The sequence below is a fragment of the Hyaena hyaena genome, unplaced genomic scaffold (assembly GCF_003009895.1).
Source record: "Hyaena hyaena isolate Hyena2069 unplaced genomic scaffold, ASM300989v1 scaffold_686, whole genome shotgun sequence".
Lineage (NCBI taxonomy): Eukaryota > Metazoa > Chordata > Mammalia > Carnivora > Hyaenidae > Hyaena > Hyaena hyaena.
The window spans coordinates 610,408-629,600 of NW_024081319.1; the positions used below are offsets into that span (position 1 = coordinate 610,408).

A 19,193-nucleotide genomic window follows, 5' to 3' on the forward strand; every position below is an offset into this window, starting at 1 on the left:
GGGTATAGATGAAACCAAACTGGCATTTGCTGTAGTTGGGTGATGGCTACGTGGTCAATCATTGTACATTCTTTACCTTTACACATGTTTTAACTTTTCAATAATGAAGATTTTTTTAAATTACAAATGCACACACATGGCTAATACAAAGAAGTAATGGCTATAATCACCTTTTAGAATGGCATTCTGGAAATATTTTTAAAAGGTTAGAACACTGCTTGAAAGACCTCTAGTGGATATTGTTTTCGACTGTGAGCTATGTTCCACAGATAATCAAAACAGCTTTGATTTCCTTATTTGAAAAGGGGCCACACCAACAAATGAGCATTATATTCTTTTAAACTCCTCGTCTGTTTTTAAGGGAGTTCTCTGTTTGGGAACTGTGCACATAAAGAATGACTCAAAACTTGGTTTTTATTACAACCAAAAGAGGTGCTAGTCATTATCCTAAAATAGCATTTTCTTGCCACAAGTTATGATCTATATGGAGAAGCATGTTCTTTGCAAATGAAATATTTAAAAATAGCATATAGCCTCTTATTCCTATCAGTTATTTACCATCTCTGAACAGAATTTATCCCAACTGAAGAACTATATAAAGCCTTGAATTTAAGCCCAACAATTTTCGTGGCACCTATTCTGCTGAAGTCCTAGAAAAGGGCACTATTGCTTTCATTTAATTCCTCAGCAAACAGGTAGTAACTCTGTGCCAGATACCACATATGGCAGAGCAAAGATATTAAAGAAAAATGCAATCTCTATTCAACTCCTTCCTTGAAGAATATTTCTGTTGGGTTAACAAATAATCAAGTCAAGGTAGAGAACAAAGCAATTCACTATGCTATGCCTCAGGTTTATAGGCTCCCGGACATTTACTAATGCTCTCAGAATTCGATCACTCTTTGATCTGCTATCAAATACATGCTTTGAGAAGGTTAAACCCTTCTGTGATAATATTTAGGAAATGTTCAGATGTTTATTCTTCGACAACCTGAAGGCATGTTTAAAACAACACAAGGGAGGACTTTTAGGTATGTGGCTGGGTGTTTCAGAAATGATCCCAGCTGTAGAAAAAAGGATGCATCCACAAGAGCAAGCCGAGATGAGTAATCTAAAGATAGGTTGATTTTCAGAGTCATCAATATTCTTTTTTTTAATTTTTTTTTAATGTTTTTTATTTATTTCTAGGAGAGAGAGAGAGACAGCGTGAGCAGGGGAGGGTCAGAGAGAGAGGGAGTGACAGACTCTGAAACAGGCTCCAGGCTCTGAGCTGGCAGTCAGCACAGAGCCCGACGCGGGGCTCGAACCCATGAACCGCGAGATCATGACCTAAGCGAAAAGTCGGACGCTTAACCGACTAAGCCACCCAGGCGCCCCTGGAGTCATCAATATTCTTACTGATTGCTGTCAGAGAGACTTTCCATGCCAATTAACGTAATAATACCGCGTCATTTTTATCCACGGGTTTCTTGCTCCCATCAAACTAGCCTCATAGGCTGTGGCATTCAAATTCTGCACTTTCTCTCTGCTTGTAATGCTTTTCAATCAATATCCACATGGCTTCCTCTCACCACTTTAAGATCTTGGCTCAAACTTTACTTCCTCAAATGAGATGGTACATGAAAACCAAAGAAAAATAGCAACACCGGACTCCCCTAACGTATCCGCTTTATTTTTATGGCCCTCACTGCCATCAGAAATAGGAGATGTTTTGTCTACTTGTTGACTGTTGGTCTTCCTTCTCTAGAATTTATCCTCTATGAGGGATTGTTTTTTTATCTTATGTTCACTGCTTTATCCCTAATCTGAACAGTGCCTAGCACACGGTACTTGTTTGGTTAATATCTGCTTAAAGAATTATTCTCTGCTAAACAACTGGCCTAGACAGTTCTGGACAAAAAACAATCTCAGTTTTAGAAACTTAGTAGTAGACAAAAATCTGTTAGGCCTTTTAGAGCCTGACATTAAAAAACAAAGGCTTTGAATTGGAAAGACCAAGATTTAGTTCGGGCTCCACCCAACATAGACCTTTGGTGACTTAATTAACTTCTCTATGCTCTGTCACCTCATTTGTAATATGCGAATGGCAGTGCTTCCTACCTAATCAGATCCTTATGAGGATGAATGAGATCAAGTAGGCAACATGCTTATGGATCTACCAGGTGCCTAGTAAGACCTGTAAGTAATGGTTCCATTAGTTCTGGCCAAGCTTCTTCTTTAGCCTTCCTGGTATGTTCACAGGGTATGGAAAGACCTGGCAGTTGTTCCTTGTACAGAAAAGTCAAGGAGAACAATTCCTTCCTCTCCTATTGTCTCGCATAATTATGAGACGGCACAAGACCAATTTATAAACTAAGGCTAATATGATTATGTCACTGTCCTACGGGACAACAGGCCAGTGCTCAGTGGGGTGGCCCCGTTACCCATTCTTCCCTACTCATCGATGCAGTTTATCTCATTTGGCCTAGGAGAAAGTTTGCAGTAACTCCCGCCAAGAGAATTCCCCTCACTTCATTTGTGTAGAAAGAAAAACATATCCTCCTACCCTGACACCACATAAGAGATGAACGATAAGGGATTTTGCCCTTTATTCTTGTGTCTATTTCATGCGACTGTTTCATATTCCATGGCATGTATTTCATGTACACGTACACACGCACACAGGCACACATCTTCCTGGCACCTAGTTAACAGACGTATCACAGTCCACAGCTAAGAAAAGAGGTCTGCTGAAAGGAGTAAATCCATTTAATTCAACTTCCCCTTCTTCCTACCACAAATGTAGCTGGAGTTATCAGTAAAGCTAATACCGCAATTCAGGTCCGAGTTGTTGTTCTTATGTTCTGTTGCATCTCTACACTCTGTGCAGACAGGAACAGGTCATTTATTAATTTCCCCTCTCTCTCATGTTAATGCCAACAAGCTTTGGGACCAAAGTCCTCCCTCCCTGGCTCAATTGCCAACGTGGCAGTTCAGGCTATTTTGAGACATCACTATGTTTGCACTCGTGGGTGGAAGGGAAGGGTCTGATGAGGTCGTTTCTTTTGCACACTCTATGATCAGAGCAGCCTTTTTAGCGAGTCAGCAAGTTAGTCCTGGCCCCGCCTGAGTGGTCCTGGAGTGCTTTCCTCTCTGTTCCCTCTGTGGCCTCTCAATACCATTGTCCTACGGAGAATAGCTAAAAGGTCACACGCTACATGACAGTTTATCCACACTCTAAGAACTGCACATTTACGACTTAATTTAGTTCATATAGGCAGAATCAGGAATATAAAGCATCTCAGTATTAAATACGAGGCCAAGACAGCAAACCAGTTTAAACGAACTGCCAAGGATCATCATCATAAATCTTCTCCTGCTTTTGCCTTTTTATTGTGCAATGCTGGATTTTGTAACATTATTCTCCAGAACAAACTCAAATCTCAAGAGAAAGATCTACTTTCAGCTAAAACCTTCCACAAGTAACTGCAGTTTTTGGAATCCAAATCTTCCTCTTCATTTCCACCTCCTTTCTCCACCCCCAGAGGAACTTACATGAAGTGTAACAAATTTTATTACCCCAATAAGGAAGAATAAATCCCCTTCGTTCATCATTAAAAGGCCTTTGAGGGGTCTTCCATCCCTTCTAAAGAGCACAAAAATACTCTCATGCCAATGATTTAGCTCCAGGCAATGGAAAGTCAGAGGAATTCGGAATGGTAAGAAGACAAACTGGTATTTCTTTCCTCTTAAAATGAAGAAATATGGTATTTCCACCTTCAGGGTAATTGTGTTCTCAAAACGGCCAACTGCTCTTAGAAAAAAGGTAATTCAACACAAGAACAAGTATAAGCTCATACAAAACATGGAAGAAAAGATTAAAAATCCAAGTGACATGTTTTCAGGCCCTGATTGGCGCTTGAGAGGGCAATGTTAAGTCCCAAAGTCACTCTGATCCCAAAGACGAAGCACGTAGGAAGTCCCTAAAACTGGGAACCAGACAATAACTATAGTCAACAATGTGAAGGCAATTTTTTTCCTCTCATCTCCCGTAGCTTATATACATACTCTAGATTTCTTCCTAAATTGATCTCTATTCTTACTATGTCCTGAACTTTAACTTTCATGAAAATCTCACTTTACTAATTCACATAATTTTTCACAACTCTAAATTTCTCTATCACTGCATTTTCATTTCTAAAAGTTGAGGGAGGAAGCTTAGCTCCTCTCAATCAAGACTAAGTTCTTAGGGCACCTGGATGGCTCAGTTGGCTAGGCGCCCAACTTTGGCTCAGGTCATGATCTCACAGTGTGTGGGTTCGAGCCCCGCATCGGGCTCTGTGCTGACAGCTCAGAGCCTGGAGTCTGCTTCAGGTTCTGTGTCTCCCTCTCTCTTTACCCCTCCCCCATTTGCTCACGCGCACGCTCTCTCTCTCTCTCTCTCTCTCTCTCTCTCAGAAATAAACAAACAAAAAAAGACTACGTCTTCACCTGAATGGTTTTTATCCTCCTACAACTATTACCTCTAGGAAAGTACCCACTCCATTGTTTCCGATTTCCAGCATTCCAGCATCAAAAATATTCCTCCCTCTCTCTCTGCCCCTCCCTTGCTCATGCTGTCCATCTCTCTCAAAAATAAACATTAAAAAAATTTTTTTAAAGCATATAACTCTTGGCTTGAAAAGAAAAAAGAAAAGAACAAAGCTCTAAGATCAATGACATAAGATTCCACCTTAGAAAACCAGAGTAGAAAGTGTACTTTAAGCCAAAAGCAAGCAAAAGAAAAGAAATAATAAAAATTAAAACAGAAATAAATGAACTTGAAAACAAGAAAACAATACAGAAAATAAATCCAAAAGTTGTTTTTTTTTAATTTTTCTTTCTTTTTTAAAAAGATCAATGAAATTGGTTAACCTTACCCAGGCAAAGGAAAAAAAAAAGAAAAGACACAAATTAGTAACATAAAAACAATGAGAAAAGAGTTATCACTACCAATCCTATGGACATTTAAGGAATATTATGAACAATTCTATGCCCACAAATTTGAAACCTTAGATAAAATAGGTCCATTCTTTGAAAGACACAAACTACCAACACTCTCATAAGGAGAAATAGATAATCTAAAGGCATATATATCTACTGAAAAAATTAAATCAATATTTAATAGCCTTTACAAAAGGAACCACCAGGCCCAGGTGATTTCCCTGGTAAATTCTATCAAACATTTAAAGAAAAAAAAAATAACAGCAATTTTCTGCAATCTCTTCCAGAAAGTAGAAGCAAAAGAACCAATTACTTACACATTCTATGAAGCCAGCACTACTCTAATACTAAAACCAAGATGCAGACATCACAAGAAACAAAACTATAGGCCAATATCTCTTGAACAGAGATGCAAAAGTCCTCAATACAATATCATCAAATAGAGTTCAACGTGAATAAGAAGAATTATACACCATGACCAAGTAAAATTTATTCCAATTATGCAGTGTGTTCAGGATTCAAATCAAGTCATGTAATCTATCACATCAACAAGTTTTAAAAAACCATATGATGTAAAATGATGTAGAGAAAGCATTTGAAAAATATCTAAAACCATTCACAATAAAATTCTCAGAAAACTAGGAATAGAGACCTTCCTCAACTTGATAAGGAACATCTACAAACATACTCTACAGCTAACATCATACCTAATGTGAAAAGATTAATGTTTTTTTGAGAGAGAGAGCAAGAGAAAGGGTGCAAGTGAGCGAGGGGGGGAGAGAGAGAGAATCCCAGGAGGGGCAGAGAGAGAGAGAAAGAGAGAGAGAGAAGTGAGGCTCATCTGAAGCAGGGCCCGTGTTCACCAAAAACGGGGCTCAAGCCCACCTAATGTGGGACTTGAACCTACATAACATGAGATCACAACCTGAGCCAAAGTCCGATGCTTAATGACTGAGCCACCCAAGTGCCCAAAGACTAATGCCTTCTTAAGACTTGGAATAAAGCAAGGGTGTCCGATCATTCCTATTTTAACATTGTACTGGAAGTCCTAGCTAATGCAATAAGACAAGAAAAGGAAATAAAAGGTATACAGATTGTGGAGGAGGACATAAAGTTCTCTTTATTTCCAGATAAATATATCTAGGTAGAAAATGCCAATGGATCTACAAAACAACTTGAGGAAATAAACAAGTATAGCATGGCTGAAGGATATAGAATATATAGGTCAGTATATATATATAACTCAATTGCTTTCCTATTATTTCCAATGCTACCAGCACTAAACAGTTAAACTTTGAATTAAATGTATGTATATATATATATATACATATATATATATTTTTTTTTTTTTTGGAGGAAAAAAAAGCTGAAGACCTCCATACTCTGCAATTTCAGGAACTTACTATACAGCTACAGTAACCAAGACAGCCTGGTATCAGCCAAAGAAAGGGCACATACATCAATGAACAGCACAGAGCACCCAGAAGTAGACTCACATAAATATAGCTGACAGATTTTTGACAAAGAAACAAAGTCAACTAAGTGGAGAAAATGTAGTCTTTCTAACAAATGCTGCAGGAACAACTGAATATCTATATGCCAAAAAAAAAAAAAAAAGAAATCCAAAAAACAAAGAGATATCACATCTTATACACACACATCTTAGCAGAGATATCACATCTTATACACACACACAGGCCAAAGGCCTAAAATAATTGATCAACAACTTGTGAAACGGTGGTAAGAAAAGCTAAATCGTTTGAAGGTTTTTATTTTATTTTGAAAAGAAGTCACGATACTAAATAAAATAGTATCTGTTAATTTAAAGGAAACCATTAAAATAAGAGAAATAAAATGTATTGTTTCTATGGCTGCCGTAAGTATACATTTTCAGATATCCAGCTGCAGAGAATGAAGATGACCAAGGGCCCTCGATGCATGCTCTCAAGGCAGTCACTTTACCTGCAGAGGATGCAGCAGCTGCTCCTAGCTACTGAGTAGACACGGCAGAGGTGCTGATGTAGCAATCCTAGGATCACAAGACTCTTCTAAAGGGCAGTTTTGGCTCAAGACCTCTATCGGCTTTACCAAAACTTTCTGGTAACTGCGCTGCAGCCTGACTTTTCTGATCCATATTTCCTTCCCTCCCTTCTCCTCCATGAGCATCGGACCCGCCTCCAGGTCTAACAGCTGTCCCAGCTTCTTCTGGCTCCCTTCCTAGTTTTCCTAACAAATCCAGTCTTACTTAGCACCTGCTTCTTGGAGAAGCTGAGGTTACATAAGTAGGGGTACAAATGGCCTGAGAAAACAAGCAGTGAGATGGGGTCTGGGGTAGGCTCACTCACCACACCACTGCCCTGAGTGGTATGTGGGGCACAGACAGATCCTGATACAGTGAAGGCCATGAATTGCAAAGATTATCATCATAGCTGGCCTAACAAAATGCCCTGGGGCGGGGGAGGTGGGGAGGAGGTGGGAAAGTCTTCACAGGTGTGATGATTCAAGCTATTGATTCTACAGTGAGAACAATGTCGCACAGACAGTGGAGTTGGCCAACTACTGTTAAGTTAGATAAAAACAGAGAGGGAGGCAAATGAGAAGAGACTCAAATACAGAGAACAAAATGAGGGTTGCTGTAGGGGAGGTGGGTGGGACGATGGGCTAAATGGGTGATGGGCATGAAGGAGGGCACTTTTTGGGATGAGTATTAGGTGTCATATGCAAGGGATGAATCACTGGGTTCTACTCCTGAAGCCAAGACTACACTGTATGTTAACTGACTTGAATTAAAAAAAAAAAAAAAGTTGGGTGGCCACTCTACAGAGGGATAAGGAAAGAATGAGGGCATTAATAAGCCGTTAAGGACTACTAGAAAGCCTCCTGGGTAGCTTAGAAAGAGGTAGCTTTCTACCACAATGAAATGATAGACACAGCTGAGCAACAGAAAGAAGACCTAAGAATTAGCTCCAGAGACCTCTCAGTGCTCAGAGAAAGCAGGTCCACTAAGCGAAAGTTAGGGCCCTGGCTGGGAAAACCTGCGTCCTAAAGCAAGGGATGGAGACATCTGACGGTTACCCCTACAGAGCCCTAAAACTCTTCAAAGTCTGAAGAGGTGGCCCACTCGTCCCTAGCACTTCCCTGTGATAGAGGAAAACCAAAGAAACCAAAAAAAAAAAAAAAAAAAAATGGTGCCCTCAGAAGCTGCCCTTGGCTGCTCGTGTAGTAACTAAGGTGACATCCCAGCACAACCCAGCTAGAGAAGTGCCAGACGTGAGAAGAGAAAGAAGTGATTATACAATCAAGAAGCTATAAGAAAGCTTTCATGTAGAGGCAGGAGTCAGGCAGCGGCTCTTCTAGGCCTAGAGTAAGTGATGGCCAATGCGGAGAAAAGCAGACACGGTGAGCTGTCCCGGCGAAAGGCAGAGAAGAAAATAAAGAGGCTGAGAGCAGTGGGCATGTCCATAAACTGCATGAGTTCAAAAAACTGAGCAAAGCGTTTTTCCACGGGAGGACAGGGCACTAGCGACGGGCACTGCATCACTGAGCAGTTGAGACGGGGCTCTTCTCCTGAAGCCTGGGAAAGACAGGAGGAGAAGGGGGTCGCAGCTTGAACTCATTAAAATCCATGGAGATAACAGACCCCAAAGGAACAGAGGCCAAATGGTGAGCCTCAAAGGCCAGAAGCCTGGGGACCATAGTTACCACGGTAACAGGCAAGGTAAGGTGCAGAAAAGGAAGCTTGACCTGCATGGAGGGTGGAGACGGTTAAGCGATCATAGAATCCTCAGGGGAAGAACAAGGGCACTACTTAACATCTACAACAAAGAAAAGGGAGGAGAGTGGTGGCTGCTGCAATAAGAAGTCAAGATCGCTGGACTTTCCTGGAATTGAGCCAATCTGGGATCCAGACCCCAAAGGGGTGAATGGGTGTGTGAGGAAGAACCCTGAAACACCGTGGCAAGTATATACTGTAATGGTTCCCTTAGTTCTTCCCCTGAAAGAACCTGCAGCCATCACCCAGCTGACTGTACCTGGATAAAGAGAGATATGGGAGCATTGTGAGCGCTACAAGACACGGGATCTGAGCAGACACCCACCGCTTCATCATGGCCACCTCCGCCAGTGCCGGGGCTCACGGGGCCAGGTAACAATGGAATCCTGGCTAAAGTATAAAGTTCAATCACCCACTCTCCCTGAGCACAAGAAATAATCTGTAAAGTGGATTCTTTGTCCATAAGGATACAGAAAGGTTAAAAGTAAATTGTGGGAGCGTCATCACAAACATGCTAACCAAACAGAGCTGATGTATCCTGATACCAATGTCGGACAAAATAGAAATTCAGGCAGAAAAGACTACCAGAAACAACAACAACAACACAGCATTGAAAACAATATTTAATTTATCAGGATGATAAAAAGCAACTTTAAATTCGTATGGAGAAAACAAAAACACATGCAAAATAACACAAAGAGCTAACATGTCAGAACTGTGAGAAGACGTGGCTACATCTACCATGAAAGTCTTTACTATCATTGTCAGTAACCGACAGAGGCAGCAACAAAATCTAGTAAAATAACTGAACGTTTGAACAATTTTTGAGTCCATTTAAAATGATAAGCAAATATGGAGTACTGTGCTTAACCCTAAAACACCATGTTCTAATTCAGCTGGTATATTTGTACATATTGATCTTCTTCTGGGCCAAAGCAAGTCTCAAAAAATTCAAAGATTTCCTCTCATGCAGATAGTCTTCTTTCATGTAATCTTAATGTAATTATGGCAGGAAAAAGAAGATCAATTCAAAAATCCCTTACATTTGGAAATTTAAAAACACACTTCTCTAAAACCCCTGGGACAAAGAAGTCTTAATGAGGCCTTCATTGAAAGAACTACTAAAGAAAATTCTTAGGGAAGAAGAAAAGTTAACCCAGAAGAGGGGAAAGAGTTGTAAGAAGAAAGATTAAGTAGATATAATTATTATTTGTTTAATAAAATAGTAATTCTTAAAGGATCACTGATTTTTTTGTGCTTAAAAATTGGTCACTAAAACTTGAGACAATAAGAAAATAAGAACAAACTATTCCTTGAATTGTTTGGGTAGAGAAATAAGACTTCCATCTTTGCTAGAAAACATTTTAAAGGTAACCACCAAATACTAAAAATAAAATCTATAAATTCTAACCCAGCAAAGGATCAAAACGTAGAATAAAGAAAACTTTTCCATCTAGTAGGAGACAGGAGAAAAGGGAAAAAAGGCAAAAGCCCGAAAATTACTAAGTTGGTAGTAATAAATCAAAATGTATCAACAATCATAAAAGAATTTCAATTACCCATTGAAGAAAGTCTTTCAGAATGGCTATTAAAATGAGGTTTCAGATACATGTTTACAAAAGACATGTCTAACCCAAAATATCTCAGAAAATTAAAAAAGAGAGAGAGAGAGAGAGAGAGAGAGAGAAAGAGAGAAAGGGGGCACCTGGGTGGCTTAGTCAGTTAAGCACCTGTCTCATGATTTTGGCTCAAGTCATGGTCTTGCAGTTTGTGGCTTTGAACCCTGTCTTGGGCTGTGTGCTGATAGTGTGGAGCCTGCCTGGGTTCTCTGTCTCTCTCTTTCTGACCCTGCCTTGCTCACGTGAGCACACACACATGCTCAAGCTCCTGCTCTCTCTCAGAATAAACATAAAAAAAATTCCACCAAGAGGGTACACACCACATAGTTTCAAAATGTATGGTTTAAAAACATTATAGAATTAAAAGATAAAACTGGAAAATCCATAATTATAATGGGAGATTATAATGCAGCCTTTTAAAAATTAGTAATGATGTAGATTTAGTAATCAATTTTTATTTTAAAAATAGGCTATATTTCACTAGTTTAACATCCCACAGATTTGAAAAAGTTAACATTATTTTATGTAGCACTAATAAAGAAAAAGAGACCGATATGAGGAGCCGTAATAGAAGAGTCCCTCTCCACTGCCCCTGTGCATCGTAAGTCAAGATACCAAATTGCTCATGGAAAAGAGATGAGAAAGAAGCCCCAATGAAGAAAGAGACAGTAAGGAAACTTACCATCTCAACTTAAGCACTAGGTAAACAGATAAAATAAAAAAACCAAAACAAAAGAAAAATCTCCTTTGAAAATCTGAATTATAAGCCAGACAGAAATTATGCAAGTTTTCTGTGTGAATTCACACTACCACGTCTCATAAAACAAATGAACAACCTCAAACAAAAGCCGAGGATTTAATTTAAAGTGGTTTGGGGTTGACAGTACCCCCAGCTGACTGGTGAAAACAAATTCAAATGCCCTCTGGAAGAAGCCGACAGGCTCACACCAATCATAAAATGCAGTCAACTGTAAGATGTATTCCTGCTTTCGGGGATATAAAATGTGAAACAATGTGCATCTGAGAATTGGTAAATTATAGCATCACACCCACGTTGATTCTGTACAAGAATATATGAGTATTTACTAAAAACAGATACACGCTATTTAAAAAAGGAAGTCTTTGGACTTCTTTGAATTTTTCAAGAGCATTATACAGACTAGATTGTGCCTGCATGGCAGCTAACTGGAAATCAATAGAAAATGACCGCAACCAAAACCAATGAAACCCATATATTTGAAACAAATATAATGAGTATACACATACAAACTCATTGCTTGAAGAGGAAATAACAAACAGCTTGTAACTTAACAGCAATAAAATCTATTTTATTTGAAACCTAACGGGATGTAGTTAAAGTAGAACTTAAAGGCAAAGCTATGGCTGTAAATATACGGTTTAAAAATAAGGAAAATTTAAAATAAGTGGATTATTCATTCAACTGACAAATCCAGAAAAACACATAGGTTGTAGAAAGAAGGGATAATTAAGGAGCAGAAATGTGTGAAATAGAAAGTGAACCAACCAACACCGCCGCCCCCACTAAAAGGGCAGGAAAGGAGATACTCAGTAAATCCAAATACCTAGTTCTTTTGAAAGAATGATAAAATAGACAACCTCCATAAAGGACTGGCCACAAAACTGTAAGACGGCACAACCAAACAACACTCGTTAGGAGAGGAACATAAATATGGATCCAGTGAGGCGGAGAAGGATGGGGATAGTCAGATGTAAAGGCAAGAGACCACTTTTTGTTACTTTGTTTTTAAGTAGATATTTGATGCTAATAATGAAATGGGAGCATGGATGGCCATAAGGGAGCAGGTGAAATCAGGCAGTTAAAGGATCCAGAGGATCCATCTGATGGGAAAAGACATTTCCTCCAAGCAGAAGAAGAGGAGAAGACAGACAAACAAGCAGCAGTTCCGTGTAACAGACAGAGGAAGGGGTTCTGGTCTGGGGGACATACTCTATGAAACTGAGAGCAGGCAAAAAACCCAAAAACCTGGGGGCAGGGTAGCAAAGAGGGAGAACAGAAATTTAAGGAGGCTGGAGAAGCCATGAACCAAGAGTGTTGAGGGGAAGAACCTCTTGCGTCTGACAATCTCACACCGGTGTTTTGAGGGCAGGCATGTACCTTAGTGAACTTCACAGTTCTTACAGAGTTCTCCCAGACTCAGTCATCACTGACTCCCTAAGTACTCAGTCATCACTGACTCCCTAAGTACTCAGTCATCACTGACTCCCCAAGTACGGACTGCGCTGCAAACTTCAAGCCTACTTCTCATGAAATGCTCATCACTCCGTCTGCTAGGTATGTCGCACATAACTCTCCAGTGGGAAGCTAAGGGATCTAAAACACAGATGCTTTCTATTTCACACACAGTGAAGACACTGTGTGGAATCAATATGATGGGAATCATTAATACACATAAGATAGATTTTTTTCCCAGATCAGGTGGAAATGTCAGGATCAAACTTTTTTTTTTTCAGATGTTTTCCAGAACAGAGTGCTTTGTGGTCAACAGCAAAAAAATCTTTCTATGCTGTTATCAATGCTGATGCTATTTCTCAGACAGAACAAGGGTGACATTTCTAATTCCAGACATTTGTTTTTAGATGTAATTTTCAGTAGACATATAGAATACATACAGACAACCAAGTTCTTCTGAAATAGAACAGATTTCCCATCAGTCTTAAAAATCTGCACTACTTTAGGTGGGCCCAATTGTAGATGCAAGATTATCTTGACACAGTGAAAATCATAGACTTACACGAGTATTACAAGTACTGTTTAGTTACTTTGTCTGAATCCTCGCTGACATAATTAAAGGTAACAACAGCACATACACTTGTAAATAATATCAGCATAAATATCTCATATTTATATTTCACCATAAAATTCACAAAGTGTTTTAATGGATATTGCCATCAATCAGCAAGGTAGGAACATAACAAGAAATATAGGCTGTTATTTGGCAAAATTATATAGCAGCAAAAATGCCCACACCACCCGTTCATTTCAGCTTTAAACTGCAGTAACTGATTGCTGGAATTGCATAACAAGATTACTTTTAACACTTAATGTTCAACCTTTAAAGCAGCCTCAGTTATTCTTGGCTTTGTACTACTTCCCTCTTTGATACAGGGGAGGGAATTTAACAGAAATAAAATGATCTCCATTTCCTCCTCTGCAAATCCCCCTACCCTTTCCTCACAAGAACAGTGTAAGAAGCGGTGGGCTGAGCTCCCCAAGCCTTCCCATCCCTGGTCTTAGGTAGAAAAGCTAGGGGCGCCTGGGTGGCTCAGTCAGTTAAGCGTCTGACTTCGGCTCAGGTCACGATCTCCCAGGTTGTGGGTTCGAGCCCCGCATAGGGCTCTGCACTGGCAGCTCAAAGCCTGGAGCCTGTTTCAGAGTCTGTATCTCCCTCTCTCTCTGACCCTCCCCTGCTCATGCTGTCTCTCTCAATCTCTCTCTCTCTCTCAGAAATAAATAAAACATTAAAAACAAATTTTTTTAGAAGAAAAGCTATAACCTTCATTTCTGTGACAACGGTAATTAGACATGTTACAAAGCTCCTTTCACAGACAGTAGTAACTAATTACAACCAGGTCCTTGGAAACCTCAGCTTCGCTGAGGTAAACTGAGAAGTCTGAGGCTGAAGAAAGAAAATAATAATAATCAAACAATATCTGGCATTTGAAAAATGTACTTTTGGTGCTCAGATAAATCTCGGCTTCACTAGCCCAACAATGTTTGTAAGATATGTGTGGCATACTGAAAGCTGCATAGCATTGTCAGACTGAGTGGAATGCCTGCCTTTTTAAAAAAATCTTTATTTATTTTTGAGAGAAAAAGTGACAGAGTACGAGTGGGGGAGGAACAAAGAGAGAGGGAGACACAGAATCCAAAGCAGGCACCAGGCTCTGAGCTGTCAGCAGACCCCAACACGGGGCCCGAACTCATGAACTGCAAGATGATGACCTAAGCCAAAGTCAGACACTTAACCAACTGAGCCAGCCAGGAATGCCTTTTTTTTTTTTAAGGGTGAGCAAGGACCCTCATGGCAGTTGCTGAGGTGGAAAACAAGCACTGTCATAGAAGTATTTGCGAGCTGAATAGATTCTTTGACCTCCTGGCATTTTTGAAGACACTAATGCAGTTTGAATATAAAGAAACATTATTTTATTTCTACTCCGTTTCTACAGGGCCTTTGTCTTATGATTTCTGAACATACAGAAAAAAAAGCCCTCTTTATAAGGTTAATATAAGTGCTGGATAATTCTGACAGCCTTGCTCTGTTGTGTTGCCCAGCTCAAAGATGCCCCTCTATTTCTTCAACGATTTGTTCTTCCATTCTTTCTCATCCAGAAGAAACCTGCCCATTTTCTCCCAATAATGCCAGTCAGGAGCCACTTCAACTGGCCATTCCTAGGCCCATCTTAAGCCCAACAAATCTAAAAGGTCAAGTTGCAGAGGATGAGGTACCATATTCCATGACGAACCATGGTCAACCGATTAGCACTCACCATTAAAAGAAGTTGGCCAAGGAAGCTCTCAGTTCTTGTGCTGCTATTATGAACCTTCAGTCCCCCCTTCCTCACTGACAGACAAGACCGTCTTCCTAAGTATAAGCCCCTCTAACCTCAACTCCCTTTCTTCTTCTTGTACCTCTATCCCCATGGATCAGAGTTTCATAACACTCACCACTGACTGGCTCTACCAGCTGTGTTCCCACGCCCTCTCTATTCCTGCTTGTTCGGGGTGAGGAGTCATATTTATAGTCCCACACTTTCTTTCTCCAGTATGTTTAGTTGCAATCTTTTTCTTAATGGAAGTACAGCTTTCACTAGATGATGCCATGCCATCCATAATGTTCTTTGGTGGAATCCTTACATTCCTCTGCCTCTAAACCCTTCCAAATTCAGGGAGTCAAGAGGGCAAGTCTCCTTATTGCTAGTGCCCTTTCCAACCACTGCTTCCCGTACTGAGCCACACCTTTTTTGAAGCTCATGACATCACTCAGAGTTACTCAGCTCCTTCCATGATTCTAACTGCTTCACGCCCGCCAGCAATTAGATCATAGCTTTCTTCTGTTTTGTTGCTATTACAGTAATTGTCTATCCTAAACTGTAGACTCTCTCTTCGGTTATGGAGATAGACCTATATCTTCAGGCACGGCAATAAAAAATTACTTGAAATACTGACCACGCACTTCCATTTACATTCCAGCTAGGCTCTCTCTTTCTGTCCTTTTGCAAATGTCTGATAAAAGCAGCCGATCCTCAGTTTCAACTTTCTTATTCTCTTTAGCCCACTGCTATACAGCTTCTGACCCAATTGCTAAATTGGGCCAAAACTTAAAGAAAACTATTTTTGAGTACAAATTGTTTTTCTTTTTTAATTTTTTTTATAGTTTATTTATTTTTGAGACAGAGAGAGAGACAGAGAGAGACACACACAGAATCTGAAACAGGCTCCAGGCTCTGAGGTGTCAGCACGGAGCACGATGCAGGGCTCGAACCCACGAACCGTGAGATCATGACCTGAGCCGAAGTTGGACGCTTAACCGACTGAGCCACCCAGACACCCCACAAATTGTTTTACCATCACTAAAGTGAACAGATATTTTGTCTTTAGCTATACATCACAATTGTTGCTGGGCTTCCCTGCCACCTCTGGCTTAATCAAACCTCTGTAACACATCACTCTTCTTACTCTCTGAGTTGACCTCTCTTCTTTATGTGCTCCCTTTCCTCTAATAGCACCTCAGATGTAGTATATTTTTGTGGCTTTGGTCTCAGGCCACTGATCTTTGGGGACACCATCTCTTCCGGTGCTTATACAACCTCATGGTTTCTGCTTCTAGTGAATGCCATACAAAGTGCACTCTCCAGCCACGCTGAGCTTCACCCAAACACCAAACCAAATGCTTGTCATTTCTACTGGTTGGCTTATACACACCTCAAGCTTTTCATTCTGTCCCCATCTCAGTTTAGAAACGCCATCTTAGTCCCCCACATCGGAAACGTGAGGATCATTCTAGACCAACTCCAGAATAGCACATGTGACAACAAGTAGAAAAAACCCACCAACTTTCCCACAGAGTGAAAAAGACACATGCAAGGGTCCAGGATGTGTACTTTCACACCACAACAGAGAGGACCCTAAGTGCTCCTGTGAGAAAAACTACAGGTCAAACACAAAGCGACTGCCTGCAGGGAAGAATATATATAAGACTTCTGAAATGTAGAAGAGAAAGAAATTATGCCTTTAGGTTTTCTAAGAGAAAATGATTCTCAAGTTAGGATACTATGTCTAGATAAAGAATCAATTAAGAGTAAGGGAAGAATACATTTTTGAGAAATTGCATGTCTGAAAACATCATCTTGTACACAACTGTTCTAAAAGTACGTACTATAGAGTGTACCCCCTCTTCCAAAAAGGGAGGCAGGTACCCAAAAGAAAGAAAAACACAAAGTCTAAGAGAGAGAGAGACAGAGAGAGAGACAGAGAGAAAGAGAGAGAGAGACAGAGATCCAACAAAGGAGAGTAGCTGATAGCTGAGTCAGGATGATATCTGAGCCACAGGCTCAAAGAAATCCATGCAGATTGAATCAAGAGGATGAGGTGCTCAAGGAGGAAAACAAAAATAAGTGTCATGAATTATTGGATATGTTTGACCATGTGGGAAATAGTATTGGGAGGGGCTTTTGGACATAGGGTTGAGGATTTGAGAATAATGAAAAATAAGCTCAGAGAACACTAAGCAAATGAAAAAAATTCTAAGCTTCAAGAAAAAAAAAATAAGACCATTTAAGAAAGCACCATACCATACAATCTGATAGAGCAGTGAATAATACTGAAATAGTGATATTAAGCAAACAGCAAACATTTAACTAAAAATTGCAATATGCAGGTTAGATCAATAAAGAAATGGAATGGGGAGAAGAGTGAACTAAAGGCTCATCTACCATTATTGTGACTTAGTAGATAATGGCTAAATTAATAAAAAATGACAAGTACAAGATACGATTGAGAAATATGGCAGAAAATATTAGAGAAAACAGCTAAGAGGGACGAGGGCAGAGGAGGGCAGAAAGCTGCTGTCTTTTGTTATAACCTTTGTGGTACTAAGTGACTTTTTCAACTATGTCTACATTTATAAATAAAAGAAATAAAAGTTAACAAAAAGTGAAATGAAGTGGAGAGGAAGGATATTCTTGGAAAAATAGAAGAACAATAAGCTGGAAACACTTTCCTAAACTAACTTGCCTACCATGTATCCTCTGTAATTTGTTACTTAGTAGAACACTAACAAACAATGATTCACTTAGAAATAAGTAACAAAAATAAACATTGATATTCTGAGGGCATGACGCTTACAAACTTCTCCCCATTCTAAACCCTATAAATATTTCCAAATATTTTCTTCTCGTTAAAGTTTCAATTTTAATGTTTATTTCCTTAATCCTTTTGCAATTTATTTGGTTGATGACCTGAAGCAGAATTTTAGAAATCTGTGTCTACTTCCAGCAGAACCTCATTAGCCTAAGGTTAATGTCCCATCTGAATTCTAAGACCTTGTTTCATTATTTCAAAATGTCTTCATTTTGCTGCTCTGTCACTGACTGCAATTTTTCAGGTTGTTAAATTTACCCAGTGAAAAACTGCAAACAAAAAACTTTGATGATAGTGTTTTGCTTCTACGCTGGGACCTAAATATGTCTTTTTTAGAATGGAATTGAGACATAATTATTTTTTAAATGTCAGTATCTTTCTAAACCTTTATTTATATTTTTCAGATCAGCTAGCGGCAAACTTTATTTCCCCAAATTATATACAATTCTTGGGGAGGGAAGATATTTCATCCTGCACTCACTGTCCTTTAAATCTTGTAATTAACACCACTAAAGTTTTCTGCATCAAATGCTAAACATTATACTTCAAATAAACAGTAAAGTTCTGGATGCTGACATTTAGCTTTCTTTAATATTAGTTTTTTTAAATTTGTGGTCAAAATAGTACTAGAGTAAGTAGGTAGTTACTCTTTTAAAATTAGCATAAAAATTACTCAGGTATGCATTTCTGCATACCGCTAGTACATTCTGACCTTGAACTACGTACCAGATTATAGGGGTGAAATGCAAGTGTCTTAAATCAATATAATATTTAACAACTGCAGATTTAGCAAACCAATAAAGACGTTTACCACCATTTTGCCTCTTGCTACTTGTCTTCCTTATTATCTGGGCATTTTATTAAAATACTATAATGCAAGACAATTTATGGAGTTTACACAACTATTATAATGCTGAATAACTGTGTTTGTACAAGTTACTGGGGAGGACAGGGAAGGGATGCTCCCCTCCGCCCAAGTATTTATATTAGGAATTGAAGTCTCATAATCCATTAAAACAGACCTCACATTTCACTATAGTCACATAGTGAACGAAAAGCTTTTCACCAGTATGGAAGTGTAAAATGCCCTATGCAAATATGTATCCAAACTAGAGGTTGCTTTTAAAATGAGGTTGAAATGTTGTAAGCCTGTAACTGAGAACTTGATCGAGCCCCTTAACATAGCAGAGTTGACAGCACACACATTTCACATACAGTTGAGAGGTTTGGAATATTATCTGCATTTATTCCTATCTAATCAGGAACATGTGGGATATAACTACAGGGAAAAAAGAAAGATAAGTTGCATGAGCTTTGAAAAAAAATGAAATCTACATTTTATATTTGTAAGTAAGAATAGAACATTGAAAGGTCCTTAACACAGATTTTGAAAATATATCAACCTAAAAGGTCCTGTTTCCCCAGAGAAATGACTAGA

The 19,193-nt window shown here is 39.3% G+C and overlaps 1 protein-coding gene across 2 annotated transcripts in view; it reads right to left on the reverse strand.

The window, feature by feature from the left end:
* FMN2 (formin 2) overlaps positions 1 to 19,193 on the reverse strand; it is a 367,841-nt gene that overhangs the window by 41,574 nt on the left and 307,074 nt on the right. The window lies entirely within an intron of this gene.